The 15,825-nt window shown below is 42.2% G+C and overlaps 1 protein-coding gene across 2 annotated transcripts in view; it reads left to right on the top strand.

Annotated features, from left to right (window-relative positions):
- Nucleotides 1-15,825, top strand: part of CDH13 (cadherin 13) — a 657,553-nt gene that overhangs the window by 510,205 nt on the left and 131,523 nt on the right. The gene's annotated exons all lie outside the window — the stretch shown is intronic.

Below are 15,825 nucleotides of genomic sequence, written 5' to 3'. Positions count from 1 at the left end.
AGTAGGATTTAGTTTGTGCTGAGGATCCTTGCCTTTAACAGCTGCGAAAGAGAGGGAAAAAGAGAACTCAGGTTTTGTATAAAATGTGCAGATGCCAATTTACAAGCATAGATCCACATTTAGAAATAATTACTATAATTTAAATATAAATGCATCTCAGCATATTGAGGGGAAACTGAGGCCAGGCGACCTGCATGCCTGCTCAGTTTGCTGTTGATGGGAAACTTCAAGGCTCTCCCTCCACAGGGTTCTTTATCTTTACACTGTACCTATAACAGCACTTCCAATAAAGGATGCCTTCAGGTAGCAGGGAGGTTTTCTGGGGGGGGGGGGATGGCAGGGAGCAAGGAAGCACTCGGACACAGAGCTTGAAAGCATGGATCTGTGCCTGGGAAGGGTGGAGCAAAAGGTTCATGTGGATAAGCCCTCACTATAAGGCACTGGGGAAGACACTCTTTTACGTGTAGTATTTCCCAGCATACCAGTGGGGTGCTTTAAGCACCAGAGTGGTATTTATTTATTGCATTTATATCTCACCTTTCTCCCCCTCCAAGGAGCTCAGTGTGGTGTGCATGGTTCTCCCCCTCCACATTTAATCCCTACAGCAACCCTGTTAGGTAGGTTAGGCTAGGAATCACTGACTATCCCAAGGTTGCCCAGTGAGCATTATGACCTAACAAGGTCTACCAGGTCCTAGTCTGACACTCTAACCAACACACTGGCTCTCATTAGATTATCCCTCCCTGCACTTCTTGACAACAGTGAGGCTGCAACATTCTGTACCAGCTGCAGCTCCCTGACCATCTTCAGGGGTAACCCCACATAGATATTTGCATGAAAAGGGCTACTTCAGCTTCAGTCTGGGTTGTTGTCTTTTTTTAATTGAAGATCTCTCTTGAGCCTGTAATCAATCCTTAAGATGTTTTACACTCTTAAATATATATCCTGAGACAAACATACTTTCTTTACTGAAGGGACCAAGCCAGAGACTTCCTACTCATCCATGTCCCGTCCTGTCAGGAGATTTAAACAGGAATTATAAGATGTTCTCCCTGTGCACAGTGATTTTCAAAAAGCAACAGTAGATGAGCTGTATTTGCATGCTGAGAAGGGGCCCCAGGGACAAGTCTAAATGATAAACTGGAAGCCTGTACAATCATTCATTAAATATAAATTATTTGGGAGTTAAGAAAAAACTAAGCACACCAAAAATATGTTCTTCTTTCCATTAAATGCTTGCTTTATTAGAGAGTGAAGAAGTCCTATGGCTGGTTCACAGAATGTTCTCCACTGTCCTTCAGCATAAACTTCTCATTGTTGCTTGATTTGTATGCTGTCTTTCCATTAAATTATAAAAATAATAATATGGCTTACAATTATGAGAATGGCAATACATAAAAAAAAACAACAACTGCAAGAACAATGTTATAATGACAGCAGTATGAAAAGGGCATATATGTAACAACATACCCCACAAAAATATTTCAGTGCTATAAATGTAACATTAAATCTCCGGGCAGAGGCCAAACAAACACAAACACCAAAGGGAGTGTGAACAGTTTTGCCTTAGTCACAGGAACATATGAAGCGCTCTCATATGGAGTCAGACCAAGGGTTTCAGGAAGGAAGTCCCTCTCAGCCCTACCAGGAGAAGCCAGAGATTGAACCTCATCTGCATGCAAAGGAGTGGCTCTATCACTGAGCTACAGTCCTTCCCACTAGATCTTCTAACCACGGGGGTTATGTTCACTACAAATTAAGGGAATACGTTCATGAAAAACAGCATACAACAATGCATCACAATAGGGAAAAAATAAAAAATGGCTATATTTTTTTGGGGGAAATATGCACTGAAATACATATTCATTCTTCATTCATTAAAGTGGAAAACTGAATTTAAGACTAGAGGAAATCACAATCTGAGATAAACTGAAACTGACAGATTTACCCATTCCTAGCTAGGGTTCCTTAGGAGCCAGCCAGATTCAACACACAGATGATGAAGGAGATGTCACACCAAGGGCAAGATTAAAAGTGCACACCACTCCTACTTCAACACCAAAATGAGTAATGTGTGATTTAGGCTAAAGTTTAACTCCAGCTTGATATGCACCTCATGTCAAACATCTGTGGTCTTGCACTCGGCTGGCGACCGAGAACGCCATACTTTTCCAGCCTAGATTCCACACCAATGAAAGAATGTCCTACCTCCCACAAGGTTTGGTTTGGAAGACTACGTTCAGAATTTGGGGAAAGCAGAGGATGTACAGACAAAATTCATACTGGGGATGTTAGAAAGCTAAAAATGAATTCTGACATGCACATACGCCATTATCCTCCTATTTGCTGGATATCCACATATTTGCAGCTGCCTTTAAAATAACCACAGTTTCTGAGGATCAAGTAGTCACAACCCTTCCATTCTGTTCAAAAATTCCTCTAAGCGGTTTGACTGAATCTGATTTGGAATGGGACATTAGGCTTCAAAGACTCCCCGAGGGACTTCTCCGAAAATGTCTTACCTCTCATCTCTCTCTCTCCCTCCTTCCCCCTTCTACATCTTCTCATCTCTGGTATTGACCTCCTCTTTGCTTTCTTCTTGGGACTCAGTGGGCAGGGACGTTGTTCTCATTTTCCATTGCCCCGTCTGCGACTTGGAACTTCACTACCGTCCTCGCTTTGAACCGCTTGGTCACTTGCTGCCTTTGTGGCGTCCTTTAACCTTCCTTTGAATTTAGCTGGGGGGGTTGGCCGACCTCCACACGCTCCTTTCCTATCTTTTCTTGCAACAAACTTGAGTGTGCCTGCTAAAATGTGAATGGGATTGGCGCAGTATCAAGAACAGGTAGTTCAAGGAGGGATTTCAAAGGAGTACATGGATAAAAGAAGGGGAAAATGTTTCTTAATACTAACCTGCAGTTATTACTATGTTGCTTTTATCAGTTGGTGACCTCATGTGATGAGTTTCTACATGGGGGCGGGGGGAACCTCCCAAGTCTGTCTTTCTGGTTCTTGAAATTCTCCCTACACCACACACACTCCTCCCAGATCATGGCTTTGTACACTCACTGAATGTTTTTGCCTGGCTGGGATGTGCCATTGAAATCCGATGACGCTTCTCACTAGCCTGGATGGAGAGGGTTATATGAATGTGTCTATCATCATCATCCTTAATTTGTATGTCACATTCCCATAGTTAAAACCATACTCAAGGCTTTGCATGCAACATGAAAAGATCTACATAATTGCAAAAAAATATAACTAAAGTAGTCATAAGCAATAAATAAAAACATATCAAAAAGTGCCCAACAATAAACCATCTCCACATAAGTCCTAATAAGCTAAAAATAAAGATACAAAAATCAATATCAATAACAGCAAAATTAACATCTCCCAAATTAAATCTTGACCCCCAACAAAAAACCCTATGACAAGAGTCTGGAGACATCTTGAGAAGCAGGTCTTGAAGGAATCACAGTGAATATGTTCTCTTCTGGCCACTTCTGCAACCTCAGCTTTGTGGCTGGAGTCAGGACTCTGCTTTCCCCAGCAAGGTGGAGAGAGCCTAGCAAGGTAGGGAGCAAGTATTATAGTAGTCACAGAGATATATTTTACATTCCTTGGTTTGCCCACTTCTGCTTCTGCCACTATCCCCCACTGACATACAGCCCCTGGAAAAGGAGCTTGGTCTTTGGGGTGAAAAAGGTTCCCCCCCTGAACTCTAGACAATGCTGAACATGCAGTTCAAAGTAATGCAGCCAATCAACATGGGAGAAAAAGCACTGGCTCAATCTTACAAAAACCTAAGCCCCAAATGCAAGCTGAAACAAATCTCCGTCAAATTAAACAGAGACACTTCCAGATAACCTACTTATTTACCATTCGTCATGATTTGTTTGCAGGGAGGTTAGATAATGTAAGCCATTTATTGTGCATGGGTTCTGTTTTCTTTACAGGAAGTTAGATGACATGGCATCAAACATTGTCCCACACTTTGCAGTGCATTTCCCTGTCACATAGCTTATTGCAAAAGGTGTGACTGGGGAAGCAGGTTTATTATGCAAGAGCTCCAAATTTGCTGGTGTGTGAATGAATCCAATTGGAAAATAGTGGCAGCCTGGAAATGTCCAGAGAATAAAATCAGAATCAAAAGCCTGGAGGGCACAAATAGGTCTTCTCCTGGTACTAAAAATACATTGAAATAGGCCCCGGGAAAACCTCTTTGGGGAGTGCATTCCATGCCAGGAGGACCACTACCAAGAAGGCCCCCTTCTCTCTGGTTGCCATTTTCTAGGTAAATGGGTATTGTTATTCTCCTGCCTCCCTTTCCATACCTTATAAAAACAAGGGATACCAATTTATATGCAACATACTTAGCTTTGGTTCATGGAAGTATTGGAAATTGTTCTGAATGTGCATCAATGAAGAGAAAACCAATAAAATCTTCATCTAAGACATCTAAGTGCATATGCTTTGAGTTAGATCTCTACATTTTCCCTCTGTGGGGATATCTGCTGATGTTTAATTTACCTCTTGAAGGAGGGCTACAGATGCTTAATGGTTCAATTAACAAACAAATAAATTGGTACACTTCCAACTTTCTGACTGGTATACCAACCTTCTGACATCTTGCTCTTCTTTAATTGATCCCAGGCTATGTAAGCAAACTGTAGTAATGACAATGCTTAAAGAAACATCTATGAACTTGCCTGGTTGTGCTAAGGAAAAAAGACACACCTGTAGCCATTTATGAAAACTCCCTCTCAGTTTTACGGCTCCCTTGGTGCTGTTGGGACTTAGCTCAGAGATGGCAGAAGCTGCAGGAAGGAGACTGGAACAGATAGAAGCCCTTTCCTCTTCCCACTTACATATTAAAGCCAGAGATAGAACATCCAGCCCCCTCCCAAGGGAGGGAGAGCATTGCTGGAATCTGAGGAGGGCTCTGAGCCACAGCCTGGGCAGAATTGGGGGGGGGGATAAGCATCTCCATCATTCTCTCCCAGGATTAGTTTCTATCCCAGGAGAAGAGACAAGTTGCCCCCGCCTAGATTCAATGCACATTTAAAGATTAGGTGCTCACTCGTGAATGAGATTCTAATGAGTGTATCCATCTCTGCTTTAAAGCTGGATAGGTGGGTGTGGAATTCTTGTTAGAACAACTTTTCAGGTCCTGCGCAGTCTTGAACTTCTTGCAACTGCCCCTGGACTCATGAATCTTTGCCTTTGTTCCTAGACCAAGCCCATCCTAGCAAACTCATTGCCTTGTGAGAGCTCTGAGGCTGGGATAACTTATTCCCTCCTGCTGAGGCCATACTTTAATTTTGCATTATTCTGCCTTAATAAGGAACATTTCATTGCTTACAAGTAATAGCATATGCCGTCCTGTTTTAGAACAGGAGCCAAGGGCAATCAGGCATTTTCAAATGGAAACAGGTAGACCTGTAGTTAGCCAGGTTCTAAGCTCCGCAGGGCTTCATAAACCCAAGCCAACTTGTTGAATTGTGCCTGGAAGTAACTTGGAACCCACTTTTTCCAGCACAGGCGAGATAGGTGTACCCTGCTAGCCAGCTGCTGCTAAGGGTCTTGTTTTGCCATATGCTAAACCAGATCAGGATTCTGAACTGTTTTCAAGGGCAGCCCCATGCAAAATACATTGCAATAATCAAAGCTGAACTAATATGTATAGGAGTCACTGGAGAATAGCTTCCCAGGGAAGCTGTTGTAGAATCTGACACTCTACACATTTGGCAAGTTGAAAGGCTGGCTCAAAGAGCAGCCAGGGAGTGTTTGTCACTCATAAATCCTTCAGTGGTGCAGCAGAGGTTCAGCTTGAGGACCTTGGAGATCATGGACTGGTCCAATGAGTCCATAAAAGAAAAGCTAAACCATCCATTCAAGAAATATGCAGAGATGCTGGCCTAATGAAAACTTGATGACCTGTTTCAGAAACCAAATTGGGAGCGACCACAGCTAAATGACATCTGGCAGTTCGCAACACACAGGGGATCAGCAGGCGCTATTATTTTTAGCTTAAAGGCAGAAAATGCAATAAATATTAAATCAAACCATGCCTCACTCTTATGCAAGTGTTGCTGGATTTGAGTTGCTTGCTTTAACAGTTCATTATGTTCCTGTTAAATATAATGAGTTTTACTTTGAGTACCGTGGACTTCTGGATTTCAGCAAAGCCTATATACATGCACATATATCTTTTTTGTATTTAATGCACCACTTCATTTAGAAATAGAAAGTGAAATGTTGGAATGCGTTCCTGCATGCTTCAAATATTTATTTGTCGTCCCCGCTGCTGTTTAGTTTAAACATTTGGAAGTCTCTCCCCACACCCCCTTTTCTCTTTCTCTCTTTCTCTGATCCCACGAGATACCCCATGAAAGAGTTTTGCCTCTGGGTATCAATATCTCCATGCAACACAGCTGTTAGACTTGGGAGCATGATAGATTCGGCTTTTATGAACGTAATGAAATGGAATTTTTAAATGCAGTAAAAGGGGGGGGGAACAGACATAAGCTGGCACATCAAAGGGAATAGTGTATTTATGCTTTGGTTCCTTCAGGAGCGCTCTACGCTTTTGTGCCACTTTTTTTGAAGTGGGAGGCGTGCAAGAGATTCAGCCTCCGACTCTCCAAACTCCAAATGAGGCCAAGCCCCGTGTTCACAAATCAGAACGGATTGAACTGCATATTAATCAAGATCCGTTTAAACTGCTCTCACCACTCAGGGTGGTGATGGCAGGGAGGGAGGGGGGGTTTCTAATGCTTTTCTTGCAGAGAAGGGCATTGTCATCACTGGTCTGGGTTATATGCGGGAAAACATCTTGCAATGGAGTGACCCATGTAATGAATCAGATGCAATGTGCTATCAAACAGGAGGACCTTGTCTTGTGGGCACCATATGAATAGGTTCCATCTGCCCACACAGTGTGATTGAAATCAGAGGTTGTGTGCCTCCCAAAGGACTGCAAGATTACACTGTAATCTGCGCACAAACACAATGCAGGGATCCTACTTTTGAGCAGACAGCATATCGGAGACAGTATTCCCGTGTTACCAGCAATATGAGCTGTTGGTTGGTGGTAGGCCAGAATTATAGTCTATAGCAAGGGAAGCCAACGCAGTGCCCTCCATTTGTTGTGAACATCAACTCCCATCTTCAGTGGCCAGTGGCCATTCCTGCTGGAGAAGATGGGAGCTGTAATCCAAAGTATCTGGGAAGCACCAGATCAGTGACTCTGGTCTATATTCACCTATGTGAAAGGCTTTAAAAGAAGATTGGGCAAATTCATGGACAGCAAGGCTATCCACAGGTGCTAGTCTCAGTGGCTATGCTCTGTTTATACAGTTGCTTCTGAATACCAGTTGCTGGAAACTACAGGAGGGAAGAGTGCTCTTGTGCTAGGTTTTACCAAAGGCATCTGGTCAGCCAGTATGAGAACAGGATACTAGACTAGATGGATAACTGGCTTAGTCCAGCAGGATCTTGTGATCTTATATGAAGCAATTTTAAGCTCCTAAGTGGTTTGAAATCACATGCCTGAAGAAGCAGGCATAAAAGTTTGCCCATGTCTTGAGAACTTATTCTGAAACTCTTCTTGAAGTTCCTTCTATATTGGAAGTGCACTCCGTGACAACTATAAACAATGTAAAACTAATGCTTCTGTGTGATAACCTTTTGCATGGCTAAATTGCTTCTTCATGGGTTTCCTTATCTCAGTAGCTTCTTCTACATATTGCTATTTCTCCATTAACATATAACTTTGCCTCGTTTAAGGGGACATTCAGTGAAGAATGCAGCTGTTTTCCATCCCACATCTGCTTAGTGTCCTAAGGAATTTTGTGAAATTCCTTGCTTCACCATGTCACCAAAAACATGGCTTACCTATTGACATTAGAAGCATCATTAGGTGCCCAGATGCCTTGATTATTTAATAAATAAATAAATAAAGTTTGTCGGTTTGTACCATACTGTTGTTGTTGTTTAGTCGTTTAGTCGTGTCCGACTCTTCGTGACCCCATGGAGCAGAGCACGCCAGGCACTTCTGTCTTCCACTGCCTCCCGCAGTTTGGTCAAACTCATGCTGGTAGCTTCGAGAATACTATCCAAACATCTCGTCCTCTGCCATCCCCTTCTCCTTGTGTTCTCCATCTTTCCCAACATCAGGGTCTTTTCCAGGGAGTCTTCTCTTCTCATGAGGTGGCCAAAGTATTGGAGCCTCAGCTTCACGATCTGTCCTTCCAGTGAGCACTCAGGGCTGATTTCCTTAAGAATGGATCGGTTTGATCTTCTTGCAGTCCATGGGACTCTCAAGAGTCTCCTCCAGCACCATAATTCAAAAGCATCAATTCTTCGGCGATCAGCCTTCTTTATGGTCCAGCTCTCACTTCCATACATCACTACTGGGAAAACCATACTAGGTTGTCTTTTTAGCTACTACCAGTAAGCCCTTTTAAAGCATCACCATTGGAAAACATAGATTGCCTGTCTGGAGTCCCTTTTTCCCTATTTCAAGACCTGTCATTAAACTAAATTTGACCCACCTACTGTACCTTCTCTGCACAGCGAGGGGGAAACACAGTGTGATTTGAAGAGCTTCTGGATGATGATGATGGTGATCGAAGGTAGTGAAAAAAGCTGGTGGTTCAAAGCAATGGAAAGTAAAAGCACTGCCCCACCCGGGCAGTTTTAGCAGCATCTGATTTAGAGCTGGATGAATCTGTTTGTTTCAGTGTCTCTCTGCTTCCACATGAGTGCTTGACGTGTGGGCAGGGACAAAAATGCAAGCCCTAACCCCTGTGTCATTGATGGATCATGTCCCTTTCAGTTTGAACATGAGTAGAACCCCTCATGTGATCAGGATCCCTGTGAACATGAGATCAGCCCTGCCAGATCAGTCCAAAAGCCCCACTAGTCCAGCATCCTGTTTTCACAGTGACCATTCAGATGCTCCAATGGGAAACCTGCAGATAAGCACTGAGCACAGCAGCCCTCTCCCCTCCTGTTGTTTCCAGCAACTGGTATTCAGACTCATACCACCCCCAACTGTGGAAATAAAACATACCGGTATATATTAGAGTTAGTAGCTATTTACAGCCTTATATTCCATCTGAGTAGAAGCTGTTGCCCACAGGAGTTCCTTGCTCAGTACAGGGATAGTGTGCCCAGAGACAATGCTGGGGATGGGCTTGCAGGAGCATGTTGACCAATTCCCCATTTTACTTCTCCAGTTTTCAATTTTTCAATTTCCACATACATTTGTGTTTTTTAAAAGTCTACATGAAAATTCAAACTCATCCTCATGTCTCCTAAAATATGCATTTTGTTCTGGATAGTTTTGCCTAGTCACCTGCATTTTTCCAAACATTTCCCCCTAGTGCAATGCCCTTTTTGTACATTGTTTTTATGAATACATGCCTTTTCACATGCACCTTTCACCATTGTTTTTCTATGTGGTGGAAAAACGGCACCACAACATTTGGAGAAGTGTGCTTTTCAAAGCAGGGCTCTTGAATAGATTCACAAGGTGTGACTTTTATAAATTAATAAATTTGTATAAGAATGCAAACCAAATGAATTTTTCTCAATCCCCAGAGAGATGGCACCACCTTTAATGACATTTCTGGTCAGTGCTTGAATGAATGGGTGACCATCTGGGAACCAGATGTACCTTGTCTTACATGAGAGAAGAAAGGTGGGATCTAAATGTAAGAAAATTAAATAAATGTAGCTGAGCAAGATCAGTGTGCAAAAGGTCTGAAGTTCAGTTCTTGGCATCTCCAGGTAGGGCCAGGTAAGTCTCCTGTCTGAAAGCAGGGGAGCCACTTCTAGCCAGTGTAGACAATAGAGATAGTTCAATACTGAATGGTTCAATGCTCTGGCCTGGCAGTTTCCTATGTCCCAAGGATGGTGGAGACAGTCCCAAGGCTGTACATATTTGAAAACATTTGGTCAGCATGAGTCATCCACTGGACAATGTAATGAGTGGCATCTCCAGCACTCAAGTATATTGCAGAAGTGATGCAATATGCTCTCATTGCAATGACTTTGAAAATCATAGATGTAAGACTTTTACAGTATATCTGCTCCAAGTGTGTCCAAGTGAACTGTGGACAGAAATCCAAAAGAGAAGATGAATGTGTGCAGTGATATGGAATATGGATGTCATCCTATGATGATAAGCCCCCTCCCTTTTTTAAAAAAAGTCAACATACATGCTTAGTTTAATTGGTTAGTTTATTGAAGTTCTGAATCGCTCCCCACAACAGGCAGTCCTGATTTACAACTATAAAATTCAACAATCATAGAATCATAGAATTGTAGAGTTGGAAGGGATCCTGAGGATCATCTAGTCCAACCCCCTGCAATGCAGGTTTATGCAGCTGTACCATACGGGGATCGAACCTGCAACCTTGACATCATCAGCACCATGCTCTCACCAACTGAGCTATCCAGGCTGCATGTACAGTAGAAAATATATCAACATATTAAATACATAGCCAGAGTAAAACATTTCAATCATTGATGCTGCCCAAATGCCTGAAAAAACAAAGATCAAAAGCATAATAATAATAATAATAATAATAATAATAATAATAATAATAATAAATTTGTACCTCGCCCATCTGGCTGGGTTTCCTCAGCCACTCTGGGCGGCTTCCAACAAAGGTTGAAATACATTAAAATGTCACACTTAAAAAACTTCCCTAAACAGGGCAGAATGATGGCATGGGTGCTCTGACACTGAACTGGGGCTCCTCCCCAATCTTCACCCAAAAATTAAGAGAACACAAAAATTACTATTTGTCTGAAAAGTGACCTGACATGTAGTGGATTTTCTTTTACGTCAGCAAACAAAGTCATTCGTTTTCCACTGCTGAAAACATGTAATCTACCTTTGTCAAATGTGAATATTGCTTGGTACTGATTTTTCTTGCTACTTCTATCAGCAAATGCTATTCTCTGATGTAGCCAACTTAATTGAACAGCTCCTTGACAGGAATTAAAGCCTGTTTTACAAATTAATATCTTTTTCTTTATTTTTTTTGCTTTCTTGCTTTCATTTCCCCCCTCTTTTACTCCCCTCTTTCTACACCCCGATTCTTCTAAACAAGGCAGTTTCATTCTGAATATTTCCTAGGTGGCAGAAATAAATAAATAAGTAAATAAGTAAATTGCTTGTGGTGGCATTGAAATTCTCCCTGAAAAAAAAAACACACCAAAAAAACATCGCATTATGCTTTCCACCTATTTCTCAGAGATAGCTGCAGCCCGCGGAAAGCTGCCCACTGTGTCTATACATATTCAGAGGACCATAATAGAGATTTGCGACTGAAATACACAGCGGCATGTCTTCCAAATGCCTCCATTTGGAAAAAGATAAGAGCGTGAAGTTTAGAGAGTACATTTTTTGTGGGGTGTTTTTTTAAAAAAAAATATGTCAAGGGTCACTTTGGACATGACAAAATCCTCACAGGGATATATGATGATAATATGAGTGCACAATGATTAGCACCCAGGTTTAGCATAACATATGGACTGATGGACACTCCTAGGTCAGAAGGGTTTACCTTCTGACAGATAAATGACCACCCGAAACTGCTCTTTCATGGATATAGATATACTTGACTTGATTGTACACATGTGATTTTGTTTTGTTTTACAATCATCATGCAGATTGCTGGATGTTTCCTACATAGTTGCCTTTCTTTACTTTTCATCCTGCAGGAATGTTGTTCCCATGTCCTGAGACCGTGATCCTAAACGGCACTAGCCTTCCCTGCTTGCACTTTGAGCAGGTGGAATGGGGGATCTCTGTGCTGGTGGAGTGAAATTAGCATCACTCTATGGGCGGAGGCTGGTAGAGCTGTTCTGAGCTGGGCTGTGGAGGCTGGTCCATTAGGGCAAGTGGGGCATAGCCCCACCAACCTCATTCTGCCTTAAGCCAGCCCTCATCTGCCTACCCCCTTACTTACAATCAGTCCAAAGAGTGGAACTGTCTGTCAGCCTCCTCCTCCTCTGTCTTAGTGTTGCTTTCATAGAACGAGAAGGATGGCAAGAAAAGCAGAATTTGTTGACTGCCCCTATTGTTGGTTTTGGCTCTGCTAGACATTGGCTCTGGCACCACACACTGGTGGCCTCCCTATAAAGTCCAAGGCTCCACTGGAGCTGCATGGAGGTAGAACTCCACCCTGTATAAACCCCAGCATGGTGGGCTTGGGACTTGGAGTTTACTATCCATGCATCTAATGAATAGTCACTTATCCGACATGTGCTAGATTTAATAAATACATCTCTTGGTCTGTACCCAACATTCTTTGCCTGATAGCGTAAGGGTAAGTATTAACGTCGTACAAGAGAGGGATCCAGTGCTGTTGTTGTGGTAGATGAAAATAGTAGGGCAACACATGGCGTGATCTATTGTGCCACAAAGTTACCAACACTTTACTTAAGCATTCTTTTGCACAATCTCCTGCTGGTGCCAAACGTTTCCCCATCAGAGCAGTATCCTACCAAGTGACTTTAACATAGCGCTTCATGGGGTGTAGCCATTTGTGTCTTCTACTTAAAAAAATGCTAAATATAAACGCCAACCATAAGTAATTCATAACGCAAAATGAAAGAGAGCATTTAAGCCCTTAATTCCAGGCATTAATGTAAAGATCATAATATTTCAAATTTAATTAGAAAAATCATGTTCATTAGTAGATCTTCAGAGATTATCTACGTATAAAGCCTTTTACCAGCCATTATACTTCCAAAGTTTTATTCTTCTCAGGTTCCAATTTTCGATAGACTGTCAATTTCACCAAAGCTGTTAAAAAACAGTTTTCACACTGAACTCCTTTCCCTTTACATCTGTATTTGCTTCCCCATTTTTGTGTATATGTTAGACTGTGATCCTACCCACACTTTGATATTGCTAGTTGGGGGGAGCGGGATAATTTGTGGGCCCCTCTGCACCAGCCTCCATTGATGGAGAGCAGTAGTGTTGATAGGGGGAGATCTTTGTTGTGGAAATGGCCAGCCTTCGCTGGAGTGGAAGGTGACCTTGGGCCAGTCATACTCTCTCAGCCTAACCTACCTCACAGGGTTGCTGTGGGGATTGAACAAGGTGAGGGAGAGCTATGCAATGCCACCCTGAATGGAAAGGGGGGGTAAACTAAAATAAGGTTAACATTGGCAGTTGCCAGTGGATGACCCCTTAAAAGGGCATAGTGGCAACAGTCGCAACAAAACCAAAGAGGTAACAAAGCACATCTAGATCTCAGTGTGGGGCCCCATTATGCCTGGATCTAGTGCCAAGGGGGTGGGACCAGGAAAAACCACACCTACTTTCTGCCAATCAGGGCTCCAGCTCTGGCTTTACCCTTCCTGTCATCCCCTGGGGCAAGGTTAGGATTGCTGTGCCTGACTAATGATTTACTAGACTTGCCACTTAGAACTTGTTTCCTTAAGTCACCAAAAGACTTGCAACACATTTGGAAACATAAGTACAATGGGTGATATTTCCAATGCTAATGCTATCCATTGAAATTAATGGACATGATGATTCTTGGTCTGTTGTTGTTTAGTCGTGTCCAACTCTTCATGACCCCATGGACCAGAGCATGCCAGGCACTCCTGTCTTGGTCTATTCTTTTCAATTGGTTTTCTCTGAGTAGAAATTACTTGGATACAACCTATTATGCTTTCAAATGAATCCATGCAAAACCTCTACAATTATTTATAACACACCTGCAGACATTACAAAAAATGCAGTCCCTTGTTTGTTTAAAAGAAACACTTTTAAAAAACCCATTCAGTTCACCACTAGGTTTGGTCTCCAGTGTTTTGTATTTGCCTTCCATTCACATGATTGGAGCAAACAAACAAGTTGCCAGTCACTCTGGGCGATCTAGAGGTGCTTGTGAAGCAGTAAATAAGCCAAAGAATGTACTCTTGAGTATGCCTTACATTAACAGAGAGGACAACTGAGTGCAGCATATGCCAAGGGACCATCTTGACTTTACAACTATGCCTGCACTGTAAATACAGCTTTAGTCAGGATCTTTTGTTTATATTTTAATAAGGAAAAAGAAGAAGATATGGCTGTTCAGCTCAGCTGGCTAGTCATTCAGAGATTCTAAGGATATAGCAACATAAAATGTGCACAGTTCTGAGCCATTTCCAGACTGCTGCTGCTATTTTGTGGGCATGATTAAATCATATATTGGCAAATTCTGGATGCACGATTAAAGGGGATTTTGAGCTCTTGCACAACAAAACCCTCTCCATCCCACCACACCTTTTGTGGGAAGGAAAATAAGGGCTCATCCACATTGACCCGTAATTTGATTATGTTGAGTACCGATTAATTCTCCTGGGTCCGATAGCTTTTCTTGTAGTTCTGCAGCTGTGTCTTGCGAAAATCCAATCTTGCCCACTGAATCAATCTTATCAGATGTTAAGAAAATACAAAACGGTGGGAGTCTGGCCTGGGAAAAAAAATCTTCTAAATTTCAGAGTGCAGGAAATGTACATTTGTAGTAGTCAGAAGCAGAGCCAGTGTGGTGTAGTGTGTAGTGGTTTTAGAGTGTTGATTACGACCTCAGAGAGCAGTGTCCAATTCCCCACTTGGCCAAGAAGTTGACTGAGTGACCATGACTAGGGTGGCCTTCAGCTACTCACCAGCTTTCAGGCTAACCTTCCTCACAGGGTTGTTGTGAGAATAATATGGAAAGGGAAAGAGCCATGTGTACCATTTTGAGCGCCTCGGAGGAAAAATGGTGTGGTATGCAAATACAGTAATAAATAGATGAAAATTAAAGCGGATTCTCCTTTCCACCCATTTCTTTTAAAATTGTTTCTGTGGTGTTTCTGTTCCGATCTTGACCTATTTCACTGACCAGGCAGGGGAGAGGAGGCATTCCCCCCCCCCACTCTTGCAGTGCTCTGAATTTTCCTGAGAGAGAAAACTGGAGATAGGGATATTTCATCAGGTCACTCAGGGTTGCAACTTTGGAGGCCCCAGGCATTTTGAATGGAGGAAGACTCTTAAGATCATGTTGTTGACACTCTGCTTTGGGTCTTAATTGGTGACTTTCTTTGTAATCTAACAAGCTCCTGCAACAAGGGGTCTCATTCCCAACTGTGCTGGACCTTAAACTTTGCACCTTCTCTGTACACAGCTGTGTACTTTTAAAATTTAATGGCCAAAATACTGACCATTTCTCCAGACACAAGAGAAGCTTTTTGTGATTTCTATGTGATCAGCACATAATTTCTACTGTAATGGCTATCGGATAAGGGGATGGTTGTTTTTTAAGGCTTTCATTTAGCTAACAGCTTTTAAAAAATATTATTATTAACAACAATGATTTATTCATTGCCTTCTAAACTGCCATTATATATGAGATAATTAAAAGCAATTAAACAAAAACAACAAATACATTTAAAACAAAACTAAAACACTAACAAATGAACACTTATGATAAAGACCTGTTTATCCATTTGGGAAAGCCTGTTGGAACAAATGGTTTCTGGAAAAGGCAGATAGTGGCCACCTGTCCCACAACAACAGAAATGCTATTCCACTGTCCAGGGGCAGATCTCAGATGGGTTGCATTCAATTAATGTTTACTTAGAGTAGACACATCAAACTTAATGGTCCTAAGGTGGTCTTGGTCGTTAATTGCAATGGGTCAGAGTAGAAGTTAGAGGAATACAACCCACTGTATTTTGCAAGGCTTTTCAGTTTAGGCATGAATTTGCTGGTTCCTTTTTATTGTCATTTTGGATAAGGAGTGTATTACCCCAGGTTTCAGTAGCCCT

Source organism: Podarcis melisellensis, assembly GCF_964234715.1.
Source record: "Podarcis melisellensis genome assembly, chromosome: 8".
NCBI lineage: Eukaryota > Metazoa > Chordata > Lepidosauria > Squamata > Lacertidae > Podarcis > Podarcis melisellensis.
Note: the sequence above shows the minus strand (reverse complement) of the source record. Positions and strands in the feature narration are given on the sequence as shown.